This window comes from Pongo abelii, chromosome 5, assembly GCF_028885655.2.
Source record: "Pongo abelii isolate AG06213 chromosome 5, NHGRI_mPonAbe1-v2.0_pri, whole genome shotgun sequence".
Lineage (NCBI taxonomy): Eukaryota > Metazoa > Chordata > Mammalia > Primates > Hominidae > Pongo > Pongo abelii.
Window position 1 is genome coordinate 79,710,676 of NC_071990.2, and position 12,839 is coordinate 79,723,514.

At 33.3% G+C, this 12,839-nt stretch overlaps 1 protein-coding gene across 3 annotated transcripts in view; it reads right to left on the reverse strand.

Annotated features, from left to right (window-relative positions):
• The window catches only part of PHIP (pleckstrin homology domain interacting protein), a 139,208-nt gene that overhangs the window by 101,884 nt on the left and 24,485 nt on the right, over nt 1–12,839 (reverse strand). The gene's annotated exons all lie outside the window — the stretch shown is intronic.

A 12,839-nucleotide genomic window follows, 5' to 3' on the forward strand; every position in this document is an offset into this window, starting at 1 on the left:
ATTCTCACTTTATAACTTAATTTCTAAGTTAAATGACCTGTCCAAAAATCACAAAGTAAGGCATGAAGCTAGGATTAAAGCTCAGATTTATTTACTCTCTGGCTAGTGCTCTTTAAAAACCTAAAGCATTTATATTGTTATTTCCTTAAAAGCTGTCTATGAAATAGTTTTTCTTACAAAGGCACTTAAAACTGGAACCCAGTGTACTTTTCATAAACCAATAACACTTGAACACTCGAAATCTGACATGCATAATGATATTTAAAAACATCTTTATAACAAGTGAAGACAAAGGAATATATCATTTGTATTATTAAAAAATAATAATTAAACTGGGAATCTTGCCAAACACCTGTATAATGATTCCTTCTCTGGAATCTATTAGCTCTCCCTTAGTTCTCCCTTTCAACTCATTCATTCTAATCATCATTCAAGATCTGACTGAAGTTCATCTTCTGTCCCAAAGCTTGATACATTGACTCCAGCTGAAAATGTCCTCTTCCATCTAAATTACTACTGTACTTATTTTCTATACTGGTAACTTATGGACAAAGAAGGTGCTCAATAAATATATGTTGACTGATCTGCAGGCACATTATTAACCTACAGATGATCTTCTAATACAGGCTTTTTTTTTTTTTCTTCTAACAGTGACTGCCATCTACATTGGGTAATTAGCACTAGGGTTTCTCAGTTGAATTTAGCCCTAAAGAAAACTAAATATATATACAAAATACTACTTAACCAAGGTACAGAGCCCAGTAATTATGCCCTAAAGTTGATAAAACATAAATATATTGGTTGTATTATGAAGAATCTCAGTATTGCTTATATCATTCACATCCAATAAATGTTTGGCTCACACTATATTTCCAGCCACACCGCACCCCCGCTGCCCCCACCCAAACCCCCAAAAAATCTTTGGGCCTGGTGAGGAGATATATAGCCTTTACAGGTTCCTAAGCAATAATATTTCAAAGAATAATTATACTATGCTTATATGTTCTTTCATCACAGCAATAATTTTATATTCTGATACAGTATTTCTTTTGCTGTTAGCATGTAAGTTCCATGCAACAATCTACCCCAACACTTGGGAATTTCTAAGACAATGTTTGACAGTTGTGAATTAGCATATTTAGGCTTAAGTTGGTTATATACCAATTTAACAGAGACTCAATAAGCTTCAATCATAGCTTAGCCCCCAGATACATTTTCTTCATGCCCAGGAATGGCCTGGTAAAAGACATCCTCCAGTGCTTTGGCTCCAAACTTATTTAATGCAAGAATCACACAAAAACCATAGACATCAATTTTCCTGCCAAATGAGAACTAAAATCATCTTATCCAAACACCAAGGATCACTCACATCTCAGACTCAGCTGTCTGTTTTAAGAAAATAAGTGATGACACGCCACATAAACACTGATAGTATTACCAAGATGTACTTTAATTCCCTCTATCCAAAATTTCCAAAATGTCAAATTTCAGGAAACTAACAGTGTTCAGGTGTGAAAATATTGTTGGAAATAATATATCAAGACCCATTTCTCAATGATGATTAAGCATTAGTATACAGGTCAGAATTTTTAAGATAAATTTGTTATAAAGACCATCTAAAAATCAGAGATGATAAAGTATTTTATAAGCAAAAACTACTTCTCTTAAAAGAAAATGTTACTGCTTCTTAAACACAGGTTTTACTGAATCTTTGATCTTAACTGGCATTAAATATATTTTCATTTTGGAAGCCAATTGAAAAAAAAGAATAACCTTTTCAAAGTTACTTTACAGTCAAATTTTCAAGCAACATTTTCCAGAATCACATTAGGTGAAACATATTTATAGCTAAAACTATATTCCACACTACCCTTTGTAATGCTTAGCTACCAATTAACTATTGGCTATCTATACTATGACTATATTCTGAAGGAAAAGGTACTTAGCAGAGTCCTGGCTCTCAAACATTTACAAACTTGTGTAACAGCACTAAAAGATAAGACATACAGAAAGAACATACGTAGATTCCCAGGTAATAAGGTGGTGGTTCAAACTTTCTAACTATAGGATTTAGAGGAGAAAATATAAGTATAGTTCAGTAGTTGTACAACTGAAGAGGTTGAATTTGAGGAAGGCTTGACCATATCAAATAGGTAGATAATTTTTATAAAGATAGAAGGATGAGCTAGGACTCACATTCGATGAACTCCCATTTTCTTTTATGATACCATTTGGAAAATGTCTCTCTCTCCTATTAGATCTTAAGTACCTTAAAGACAAAAATTCTCTTATATTTCTCAAACCTAAGTACAGAGCCTTTTAAATTAAAAAGGTATATAAATAAATCTTCCTTAATAATAAGATATACAAGATGGTTCAATTTAATTTATAGTTTTATGGCAGAATGGGAAATGGCAATTATTCACTTTCTAAAGAAATTAATAAGAGACCAATTAATTTGAGTAAAAAGGAAATGTCTCTTGGATTATTGGAAGTCCTTAAATTTTATTAAGCTAGAACATCAATTTTTAAAATGAGCATGGTTAAACAGATAAGGGGACACAAAAGGATAAATTCTTTATATGACATTATAATTTAACCTTAAATCAAGAAGCATATATGACTTTCATTTAAAAGTACATTTATTTTCATAAGTATAGTGATAGAAACTATTCTTAAATAAAGCTTACCAAAGCAAATCGCTATTCTTTTTTCACTTGGCAAATTCTTCTTTATCCTCTAGGATCAGTTCAAATGCAACTTCTTCTAGGAAGATTTCAAAAGCATCCTAACTGGTTGCACTACAACATTGCTCCTCTGTTCAAAATTGCAAAGCTCTTCATTTCATTCAGAATAAACACCAACTTCCTGATACATCAGCCTAAGACGGCCCTGCAGAAACTTGTCTCCCATTATCTCTGACCTTATCTGCTACTTCTCGCCTTGACCTGCTCCAGCCACTCCAATCTCCTGTTCTTCCAACACACCAGGCATGCTCCAAACTTAGGGTCTTTGCACTGGCTGTTCCCTCTTCATGAAGTCTTTTTCCACATATGGCTAATTCCCTTATACCTTTTCAAGTCTTTTCTCAGATGTCTGTTACCTTCTGAATAAAGCCTAACCTAACCAGCCCACTGAAAATAGCAACACAGCCCCTGCCATCACCCATAACTCCTGATCCCCTTTTATTCAGCTTTATATTTGCTCTTCATCTATCACTTATTACCAGACATATTTAATTATTTATTATATTCATTGCTTATTTCCTGCCTCCTCCTACTACAACATAACAAACTTCACATGGGCAGGATTTTATTTTGTTCTCTGATTAGCCTAAGAGCTGACACAGGTTGGTGAATTAACAAATAAATTACATATTAATAAAAATAATTAGGTTTAGTGGGTACAGGGACTCACACCTGTAATCCCAGCACTTTGGGAGGCTGAGGTGGGCGGATTACTTGAGGTCAGGAGTTCGAGACCAGCCTGGCCAACATGGTGAAACCCCATCTCTACGAACAATACAAAAATTAGCTGGTGTGGCAGTAGGCGCCTGTAATCCCAGCTACGTGGGAGGCTGAGGCAGAAGAACAGCTTGAACCCCGGAGACAGAGGTTGCCATGAGTTGAGATCATGCCACTGCACTCCAGCCTAGGGAACAAAGCAAGACTCCATCTCAAACAACAACAACAAATTAGGTTTAAGAACAAAAAAAAAAAAAAGGAAAATTTATCTCACAGATTAAAAGATTCAAAATATCTCTAAATAGTGCTTCATTTTAACTGCCCTGCTAAATGAATTTAATTGGGAAATAAGGGGAGAACATATTCACTTAATTTTCTGAATACAGAGCATAAATGAAATAAAAATTCCAGAAATCACTGTTATCCATTTGAATAAAGTCTGAAGTAAAAAAGGAGCAAAATACTGAAACGTGTCATTTGCAGCAAATCATTCAGAACAGTCTTTGAAATAAAGCATATGTGCTCAAGTCTACAAAGCCAATTAGTAGAGATCAACAAAAGTCCCACAACTTCTTAAATATTAGATGTAACTATGCGCATATTCAACCCTTGGGTTCTCATTCATTACTTTAGGTGCTAGGATAATAAGTCAAATTCCCCCACAAGTCACTTCTTACTGCACACCTAGTTATTTTTCAAGAATTGATTTACTTATCCAATCATAATACTAATGCATATTCAATTTAGAAAAGAACATAAATGAAAGAAGAAAAACCCATAATTCTATTGTCCATAGAAATCACTTTTAAAATTTTGCAAAGGTTTACCTCATAAACAGCATTTTAACAGCTATGTTGTATTCCTTAATGAAATAAGAGGTTTTAAGTCTGACAGACCTGTGTTCAAATTTGTCACTATGGAGACTTTAAGCAAGTTACTCTTTCTAAACTTTAATTTCTCCAGTTACATTATTAGAAAAACATTTCCATTTACCACAATATACCTGGCTTTCATATTATGCTGTTCTTTGACACCCCACAATTGCACAAATTTTACATAGTCAATTCTATTAATATCTTCTACTGCTTTAATATGAAGTCCTCCTACTCAGCCCAACAGTACAATAAACATCTATTTACATTTTCTTTTACTTTTTTGTGGTTTAATTTCTCACTTAACTCTTTAATCCATCTACAATTATAATACTCATTATGAGGTCTCTAAAGATTATTTTTTCTTCCTCAAGTAACTGACTATTTGTTCCAGCCTTTCCATTTACTAAATAATTCTTTTCTATTAAATTCTGATTACATTATCGTATATATGGTTATATATATATGTATTTTTTTTTCTGTGCTGGGCCACTGACATGACTGACAGTCTATTTATATGCCAATACCAAAATTTTAATCTTACAGTCAATGATGTTTTAATATTTATTTGGGTATTCCTCTCGTAAGTCCACTTAAAAAAGTTGTATCTTGATTATTTGTTAATTTTGAAAATAAACAGAAAGTTACAAAATTTTTGTTGGAAATGTAAATTTAACTTTACTACCAAACTGACATCTTTCCATCTAGAACATGGTGCTTTCTTCCTGTTGTTGGGCCCAAGTTTTCAATGCAGATGATTTTTTAAAAAGATAAACATAATAAAGTTACCTCATTTTCTCTCACTACGTCATTTGAACCAAGTTCACAAAGAAAGAAAAAGGTAGCTGCCATGAAAGAGTATCTGCAATAACCTTAGTAAATACATTTTTGAGGGCACTAGAAAAATACATGATTAAAAAAAATCAAAATGTTTAGACTTTTTTCCCCTTTTGCAAAGATCTTTGTAAAATGAACAAGCACACATGATAATGCTGCAATAAATTACCCAAGATCAAAATTAACCATGGTTAAAAAAAATGACTTGGAAAAAAATGAAAATGACTATGAATTAACAAAATACAAAGGTTAGTGTTTTTTGTTGTTATTGTTTTCTAACTGTTAATAACAATATAATATGCTATATAATACCTACTCCAGTGTAGGAAAGCTGTTCCCTCTTAATCAGAAATGGAGGACCACAAAAACAGTGCTTACAACTTCTGCCAACTCATGAAAGCAGAGCCCTACTGGCAGCCCAATGAAATGCAAGGAAAAGCATGTAGCTGTAGATTCTAAAACCTGGAGAACCAATTTTTGTACAATAGAAGAATTAAGTGAGGAGGCACAAGAACATGTAACTCAGAAGGTATCTCAGTAAAATTTGGGCCTTTTCTGATGCAGAATTGGGGGTACTCAGACAAGAAGCATCAGTATTTTACGAGGTGGTTTTCATTAATTTTATTTAATTCATTTTTTATCCTCTTTTGACTAGTTTTACTTTTTTTTTTGAGACAGAGTCTCACTCTGTCATACAGGCTGGAGTATACTGGCACAATCTCTGCAGCCTCCGCCTCCTGGGTTCAAGCGATTCTCATGCCTCAGCCTCCTGAGTAGCTGGGATTACAGGTGTGCACCACCATGCCTAATTTTTTTTGTATTTTTAGTAGAGACAGGGTTTCGCCACGTTGGTCAGGCTGGTCTCGAACTCCCAGCCTCAAGTGATCTGCCTGCCTTAACTTCCCAAAGTGCTGGGATTACAGGCGTGAGCCACCATGGCTGGTCTTGACTAGTTTTATTCTGTGATTTTAATTAAAGAAAACGCTTGGAAGGAAAGCTCCCAGGTTTTCTGTAAATAAAATGCAAAAGTAATTATAATTTATAATTAACAACTACAGAAATGATTCCTAAATTAAAATATAAAAGGGAGTAACTTCTAAATAATCAGTACCAGGTTTCATTTTAATCTCCACAATCTGTATTAATAAAGGCTTTGGCTTTCTACAAATACATTTGGTAACTATCACTGTAAAACAAGAGTTTGGAACTCTATGACACTAAACTTGAGTAACTTAAGAGTACATGAAAACAAATTCCAAACTGATTTACCCCTCATACGTGCCATCTCCAATTTTAGATGATAATTAGATTTTCCAAGAAAATAATGCTATATTCATGACTAGACATCAGAGAGTAATGTCTACACAAAAATGACCTTCCAAGTTCATTAGTTCATTACAAATCCAAATAGTTGTCTATATATGGTGTTGGTGATTTCAGAATTTCTATCAGATAAATGTATTGTGTGGCATAAAGTATTTAATAAGGCATAAAATTACTTGAAATGTTGCTCATTTTAGAGATCCACAAAAGTGTTTTAATGAAAAGGAAATATGAGGGTAAAAAAAAATTGCTAATCATAATTTTCTAACAGAAGTTATGCTAAAGCCAGCATCAAACCCTTGAGAAAATGGCTATAAAGGAAGAGGAAAGCAACCATGGTTTAGAGTTATGAGAGGTTTTTACTAGGACTTCAAGAATCTGATGATTAAAAAAAAAAGTCTTATCTGCTGCAATTAATAATGTGGGTATAAATGTCACCATACAATACACAACGAGGAGAGGAAAAAGGCTACAGAACACTCTTACGATGCGTAGCAAGTTTAGAGAATAACAGCTAGTATTTACTGAGTGTTTTACTACATGCCAGGCACTATTCTAAGTATTTTACATATATTCTCATTTAATCCTCACTAATCCTTTGAGGTGGGTACGTCCATTATTCCCAATAAGCAGATATTCCTTACCAGTAAGGAAACCAAAGGATAAAATGTAATTTACTAGAGGTGAAGCCCAGGTTTAAACTCAGGCAGTCTGGTGCCAAAGACTGTACCCTTAACTATTACATGCTGCCTATGTAGATCAATATTAGAAAAGAAAGACTGAAAGAAAACATGCCAAAGTATGTATAGCAGTTAAGCAGTGAGACTGATTAATTTTTGAGCTGTTCTGTTTTCTAAACTTTCTCTATTGAGCATACGCTCATTCTAATTTTTTATAACTCAATCTACCTCAAGGAATTCAAAAAAGCAGTATGAAAACTCTAAAATATCTAAAGAGATTAGCTTAAATTCAAAGACAGACAAAAATAAACCTAAAGATGAAAGGAATTTAAATTTATTTAATCATAAAAAAGAAACACTAATGCCTAAGCATATTACAGTGTATGAATGTATATTATGCTATAGAGAATGACAATTGCGTATTTGAAAATGGACTGAAAAAATGACATGCTATAAAGAAATAATTCACATCAGTTTTGATTTGAAAGCTGTAAGATAATACTACAAAGCAGGCCATCAACTTTGTTGTAAGTTTTGTTTGTGTGATCTTTCCCATTGAATTTTTAAACAAAAAGAGAAACATGTCAAAGACAGTTCAGGTTCAATTTTATTTAGGAGGGAATCGTATAAGGAGGAATGTTTAATTCACTATAGAGCCACAATGGAAAGACCTGTTACTAATACGGGTATCAAGGAAGTAATGACAACCAAATACTCATAATTCGAGGGCCAGAATTAATCTGGGAAATTATTCAGCACAGGTTGGTTTACTTCTACAGTACCATCTGGTCTCTACATCATACTGTACCAGCAAATAGCAACCAACCGACATAGAAACAGGACAAATAAATCACCATAATAGTAACTATAATGAATGATAGTCCCAATTTCAGTTAAAGTACAAAGAACTGGGTTGCAATATAAAAAGATAATCCTGTAGTCACCTTTTTGTCTACAAAAAACAAGGGCAGGTATTGGGAATAGAAGAGTAAGGGGAAATAGTCACCTGAGCAACATAGCACCCATGAGAGTTTCTCTCTTTGCTTTAATACTATAACTAAAATAATCACTATGCACAGCAGCTACTTTCCAGATCTCTAGATATTCAATTTTGGTGTGTAGTTGCACCTCCTGTTTGAAACATACTATGTTTTTAAAATTTACCAGATACCATAAAGATGAATAATGTCTGAAAAGGAAAACCCAAATACTAAACTGAAATAAAATACAGAAAATGAAAAGATGATTCTAAGAAGTAAGCAAAAAATTTCATGAACCAAGTACATAAAGAGCACTAATAAAAAGGGTAGATATGATAATTATTAGGAATAGTATTTAATCTTCCTCCTATTTTATTTCCTGGAAACCAGTCTGATGCTAGTTCAAGTAGAAAACACACAATGACATAATGTTTTCAGTTTTAAATATTTTAAAATGTTTACAGTTGTTTTAATAACAATTTATTTTTCTTTTAAATAAACATTTTTTAAGTTAGGTGGGTTTTTTAATGTCAAACATTTTAATCACTCAATTTTGAGTCAACAAACATTTATAGAGCACCTATATGAGCCAAATATGGGCTAGAGAATATAAGAGGGAAAAAGAAAAGACATGGTACTTACCCTCATGGAGATTGCAGTCTAGCAGGGAAGAAAGACATGAAACAAGGACTTACAACAATGTTAAGTGTTATCAAACAGAAGGTATAGGGAAATCTTGAAATATATAGCAAAAGGGTTCTAAACACATTGGGGCTGAGGGGTGGATATCTGGGAGTCTGGGAAAACTTCTCTGAAAAACTGACATTTAAACTAAGACCTGAAAAATGAACAGCCACAGAATGCTGATGGGAGCGGAGCATATTCCAGGTTGAGGAAACAGCATGTGCAATAGCCTGAGGCTAGAAAGAGCATAGCATTCAAGCAACATAAAGAAGTCAAGATTGACTTGCACACAGAGCACAGAAAGGGCAAGTGTCAAGAGAAGAGACTGAGAAGGTAGGGGGGCGGACTATATAGAGTGCTTTCTAAGCTACGTTAGGTATTTTGGACTAAATTCCAGTAATAATGGGTTGAAGTTTTGGGGAAGAAAAGAATGGAGTAACATACATAGTAAGATTTACTTTGGGATAATTCATTGCAGTTTTCTCTTGACCACAATGAGAATGAATTGGAAAGGATATAACTAAAAGCAAAAGCTAACTTTGCAAAAAAATCAAAGGGTTCTCAAAACAAAATTTCATTTTAGAAAAAATTTAATCAGCTTGACACCAAAATTATCAACACTTTCTCAAGGAATTAAATACCTGATCTCATAAGTATCTGGCACTATATAAAAACTTCAAAAGAACACACCATGTTTCATTGTTTCTAGAGTTCAAATACTGAAGCAAAATTCAAACAACTGCTATTACCAAATCAACAAATGGACAGAGCTGGCACATTAACACATAAAGAATTTCACAGAGAAGGCAAAAAGGTGCTATATAAATGTGACATAAAGTTAAAAGCATAAGATCTGAGGTACATGCATACATATACACACAAAAAGAGAGATATAATGTCATTGGTTACTGCTTTTCTAAGCTTCAGTTTCCCCATTAATAAAGTAGGATCAGCTAAGTGCGGTGGCTCACACCTGTAATCCCAGCACTTTGGGAGATCGAGGTGGGTGGATCACTTGAGGTCACGAGTTCGAGACCAGCCTGGCCAACATGGTGAAACCCCGTCTCTACTAAAAATACAAAAATTAGCCGCGTGTGGTGGTGCATGCCTGCAGTCTCAGCTACTTGAGGGGCTGAGGCAGAAGAATGGCTTGAACCTGGGAGGAGGAGGTTGGAGTGAGCCGAGATTGCACCACTGCACTTCAGCCTGGGCAACAGAGCGAGACTCAATCTCAAAAGAATAAAATTAAATTAAAAATGTAGGGTTACCTTAAAGGGTTGCTATAGAAAACAGACGAGACGAAATGTTTTGCAAATTCAAAGGTATTTTATACTAACATTGATATGGACTGTCCTTAAACAATCAAATCTTCATGTGTCATAAAAGTTAATTTAACTGAACATAGTTTTCTTTTACTTTTTAAAAGACTTTTGTTGGAGACCAATTTTCCCCGAGGCTTCCTTATGGAGCTGAACAAATTATTCCTTTGTCTATAAAAATATCTATTCAGCCTGATCTGATCATGGACTTCCCAGGTCCAAAAGATATCTAAGAAAACATTGAATATGTAACTTCAAAGGATCCCTGAAGAAATTCAAAGTAAAAAGTCATGACCTTATGAGAAAATAATATCATAATTTGCTTCACCTACACAGATATATATTCAACAAAATCAATCCCAATAATCACTCTGGAAAAATATGTGATGCAAACTAAAAGGGAAAATGGCTAGTGATTCCTAATTACTACCGGAATTGCTTGCCAGATGTTTTATATAAAGTAGAGGGGATATCCCTCATTACATCTATAACCTAAAAACAAATGTTATCCTATTAGTTACAGAAGAAATTAAAACACAGCTAGCTAGAAAAGCAACAATTTAAACTCACCTAAGGGAGTTTCATTTCTTCAAAGTTTCGCCCCCTTTTTTTTGTCAACCATTAATTTCAAAAGAAATTTAAGCAGAGGAAAAAATATATATATATATTTTGTACATTTGATACTTTGGCATAATGAACATTATTTCTCTAAAAAAAAAAAAAAAAAAAATGCTAATACACCCTGAAAGTCTCTCACAGCTAACCTGTTTTTAACAGGCAAAAAAAGGGAGGAAATAGAAAGGCAGGGGAGGGGGCTAGGGAGAAAACAGTTAATAAAACAACAAAACCTGTGTCAAATAGAAATATGAAGACCATTCAGGGAAAACACTAAAAAACAAAGACCAAGACAAAAAAGAATATAACTGAGTCAACAATCATTAAACAAACAAACAAAAAAAAAGCGAAGTATAAAACCTTTATAAGACTAAAATTATGACTAGAAAAACAGAAGAAAATGAGCTCTAAAAGTAAAAATGGTTACTGAGAAACAATAGGTTAAAATAAATACATTTAAATAAGTGATGAGTAGATATCTAACTAGGAATAAAGTATGGATTAAGAAAATGGAAAGAAAAAACTGAATACAGCATATTAGAAAAAGATAAGTGAACAGGAAAAAAACCCCATACATTATATCCTATAATTTGCTGAATTATATGTAACTGTTAACTTATATATTAAAATTATGTAATCTCATATATTTGTAATATAAAAAAATCATTCTAATAATTATGTAAGAAATATATGAGGAAAAACATAAACCTAAGAGTCTAAGAAAAAAAAACCTTGATTGAATAAATTTAAGAAATTACCAGCTACAGAATAATTCAAACACAATATTGGAAATATGGCAAAATATAGCACAAGGTGAGAAAGAAGAGTCTTCTCTACAAAGATTTGCATCTAGCTTTAAGTGACTGTTTGCTATCTTTATTCAAACTAGTTTTCTCAGAGAATCACAAAATTATAAATGTAGACAAGATTTAAGACTTTTTTTTTTTTTTTAATGCAAAGGCTTCTTAGCATTAATTGGATGTCTGGGTAGTGAAGCTACTTTTCAAGGCAAAGTTTTTTCCTTACACTCAAACATGTTTAAGAATCAGGATTCTCAAAACTCCTTATCCTCACCCAAAACTGCAGAACTTAATAGCAACCCTCCACAGACAAGTAAAATAAAAATACAGAAATACTTAGGCAAAACACCAAAAAAGATGACAAATGAAAGACCTAAAGATAAAAAGTTTACTTTGCTAACATGTCGAATGTAAGAAAAATGCAAACAAAGCAATCAGCAGAAATTGCTTTAATGTATTACAATCTTTTTCACAAGATAAACATGCATTAAACCAACTTCCAAATTTAACCTTAAAAACCCTTTTAATGTATTTAGGTCTCTTCTTTCCTATCTCCCCTTACTCATGCACATTTATTACTGAAGTATAAGCAAATATAGAATAAACTATATCTGAAAACAGGCATAATGTGGGTATGGAGGTAAGAGAAAGGACAATACCAAAGATTCGCTAATACCTTTGGAAGTAAATGCTGCCATGCCAAGTACACACTCACATCTCTCTTCCACAATAAAAGAATCAGAAGCTAGTAATAATAACAGATCAGTGGGATCTTTTGTCTTTGCTTTTGAAAACAGTATTAAAGGAGGTTCTAGAGCACTGGAAGGCAGGTGGACCACTTTGGGTCTCTTGCTGAGACTGAGTTCTAGTTCAATTTTCACAACTTACATCAAAGACTGAAAGGTTCAAAGTAGTTGGGAATTATAAGCACATAATAAAATAAAACAGGGTAAGAAAACACTGAGACAAGCTCAAGTGGCTTCTCAAATTGTATAGGTATGTATTTTATATTCCGAGTGTAATGAACTGATAACTCAGTCTACTCAGTCTACTCAGAAACCTTAATTTCTTAAAAATCAGCTTCTGGTTTGGTGATTTTATCTTCTCTTACCACAAAGCTATTCTTGGATCAAGCTTCTCTTCTTTCTACCAACCTTCACTCCATTTTTGTAATGCCTTACCCACCTTTGAACTTTACTTGTCCCATCCCAGTGTATCAATTTCATCAACTACCTACTACTTTTTATATAATATTTACTAATGCT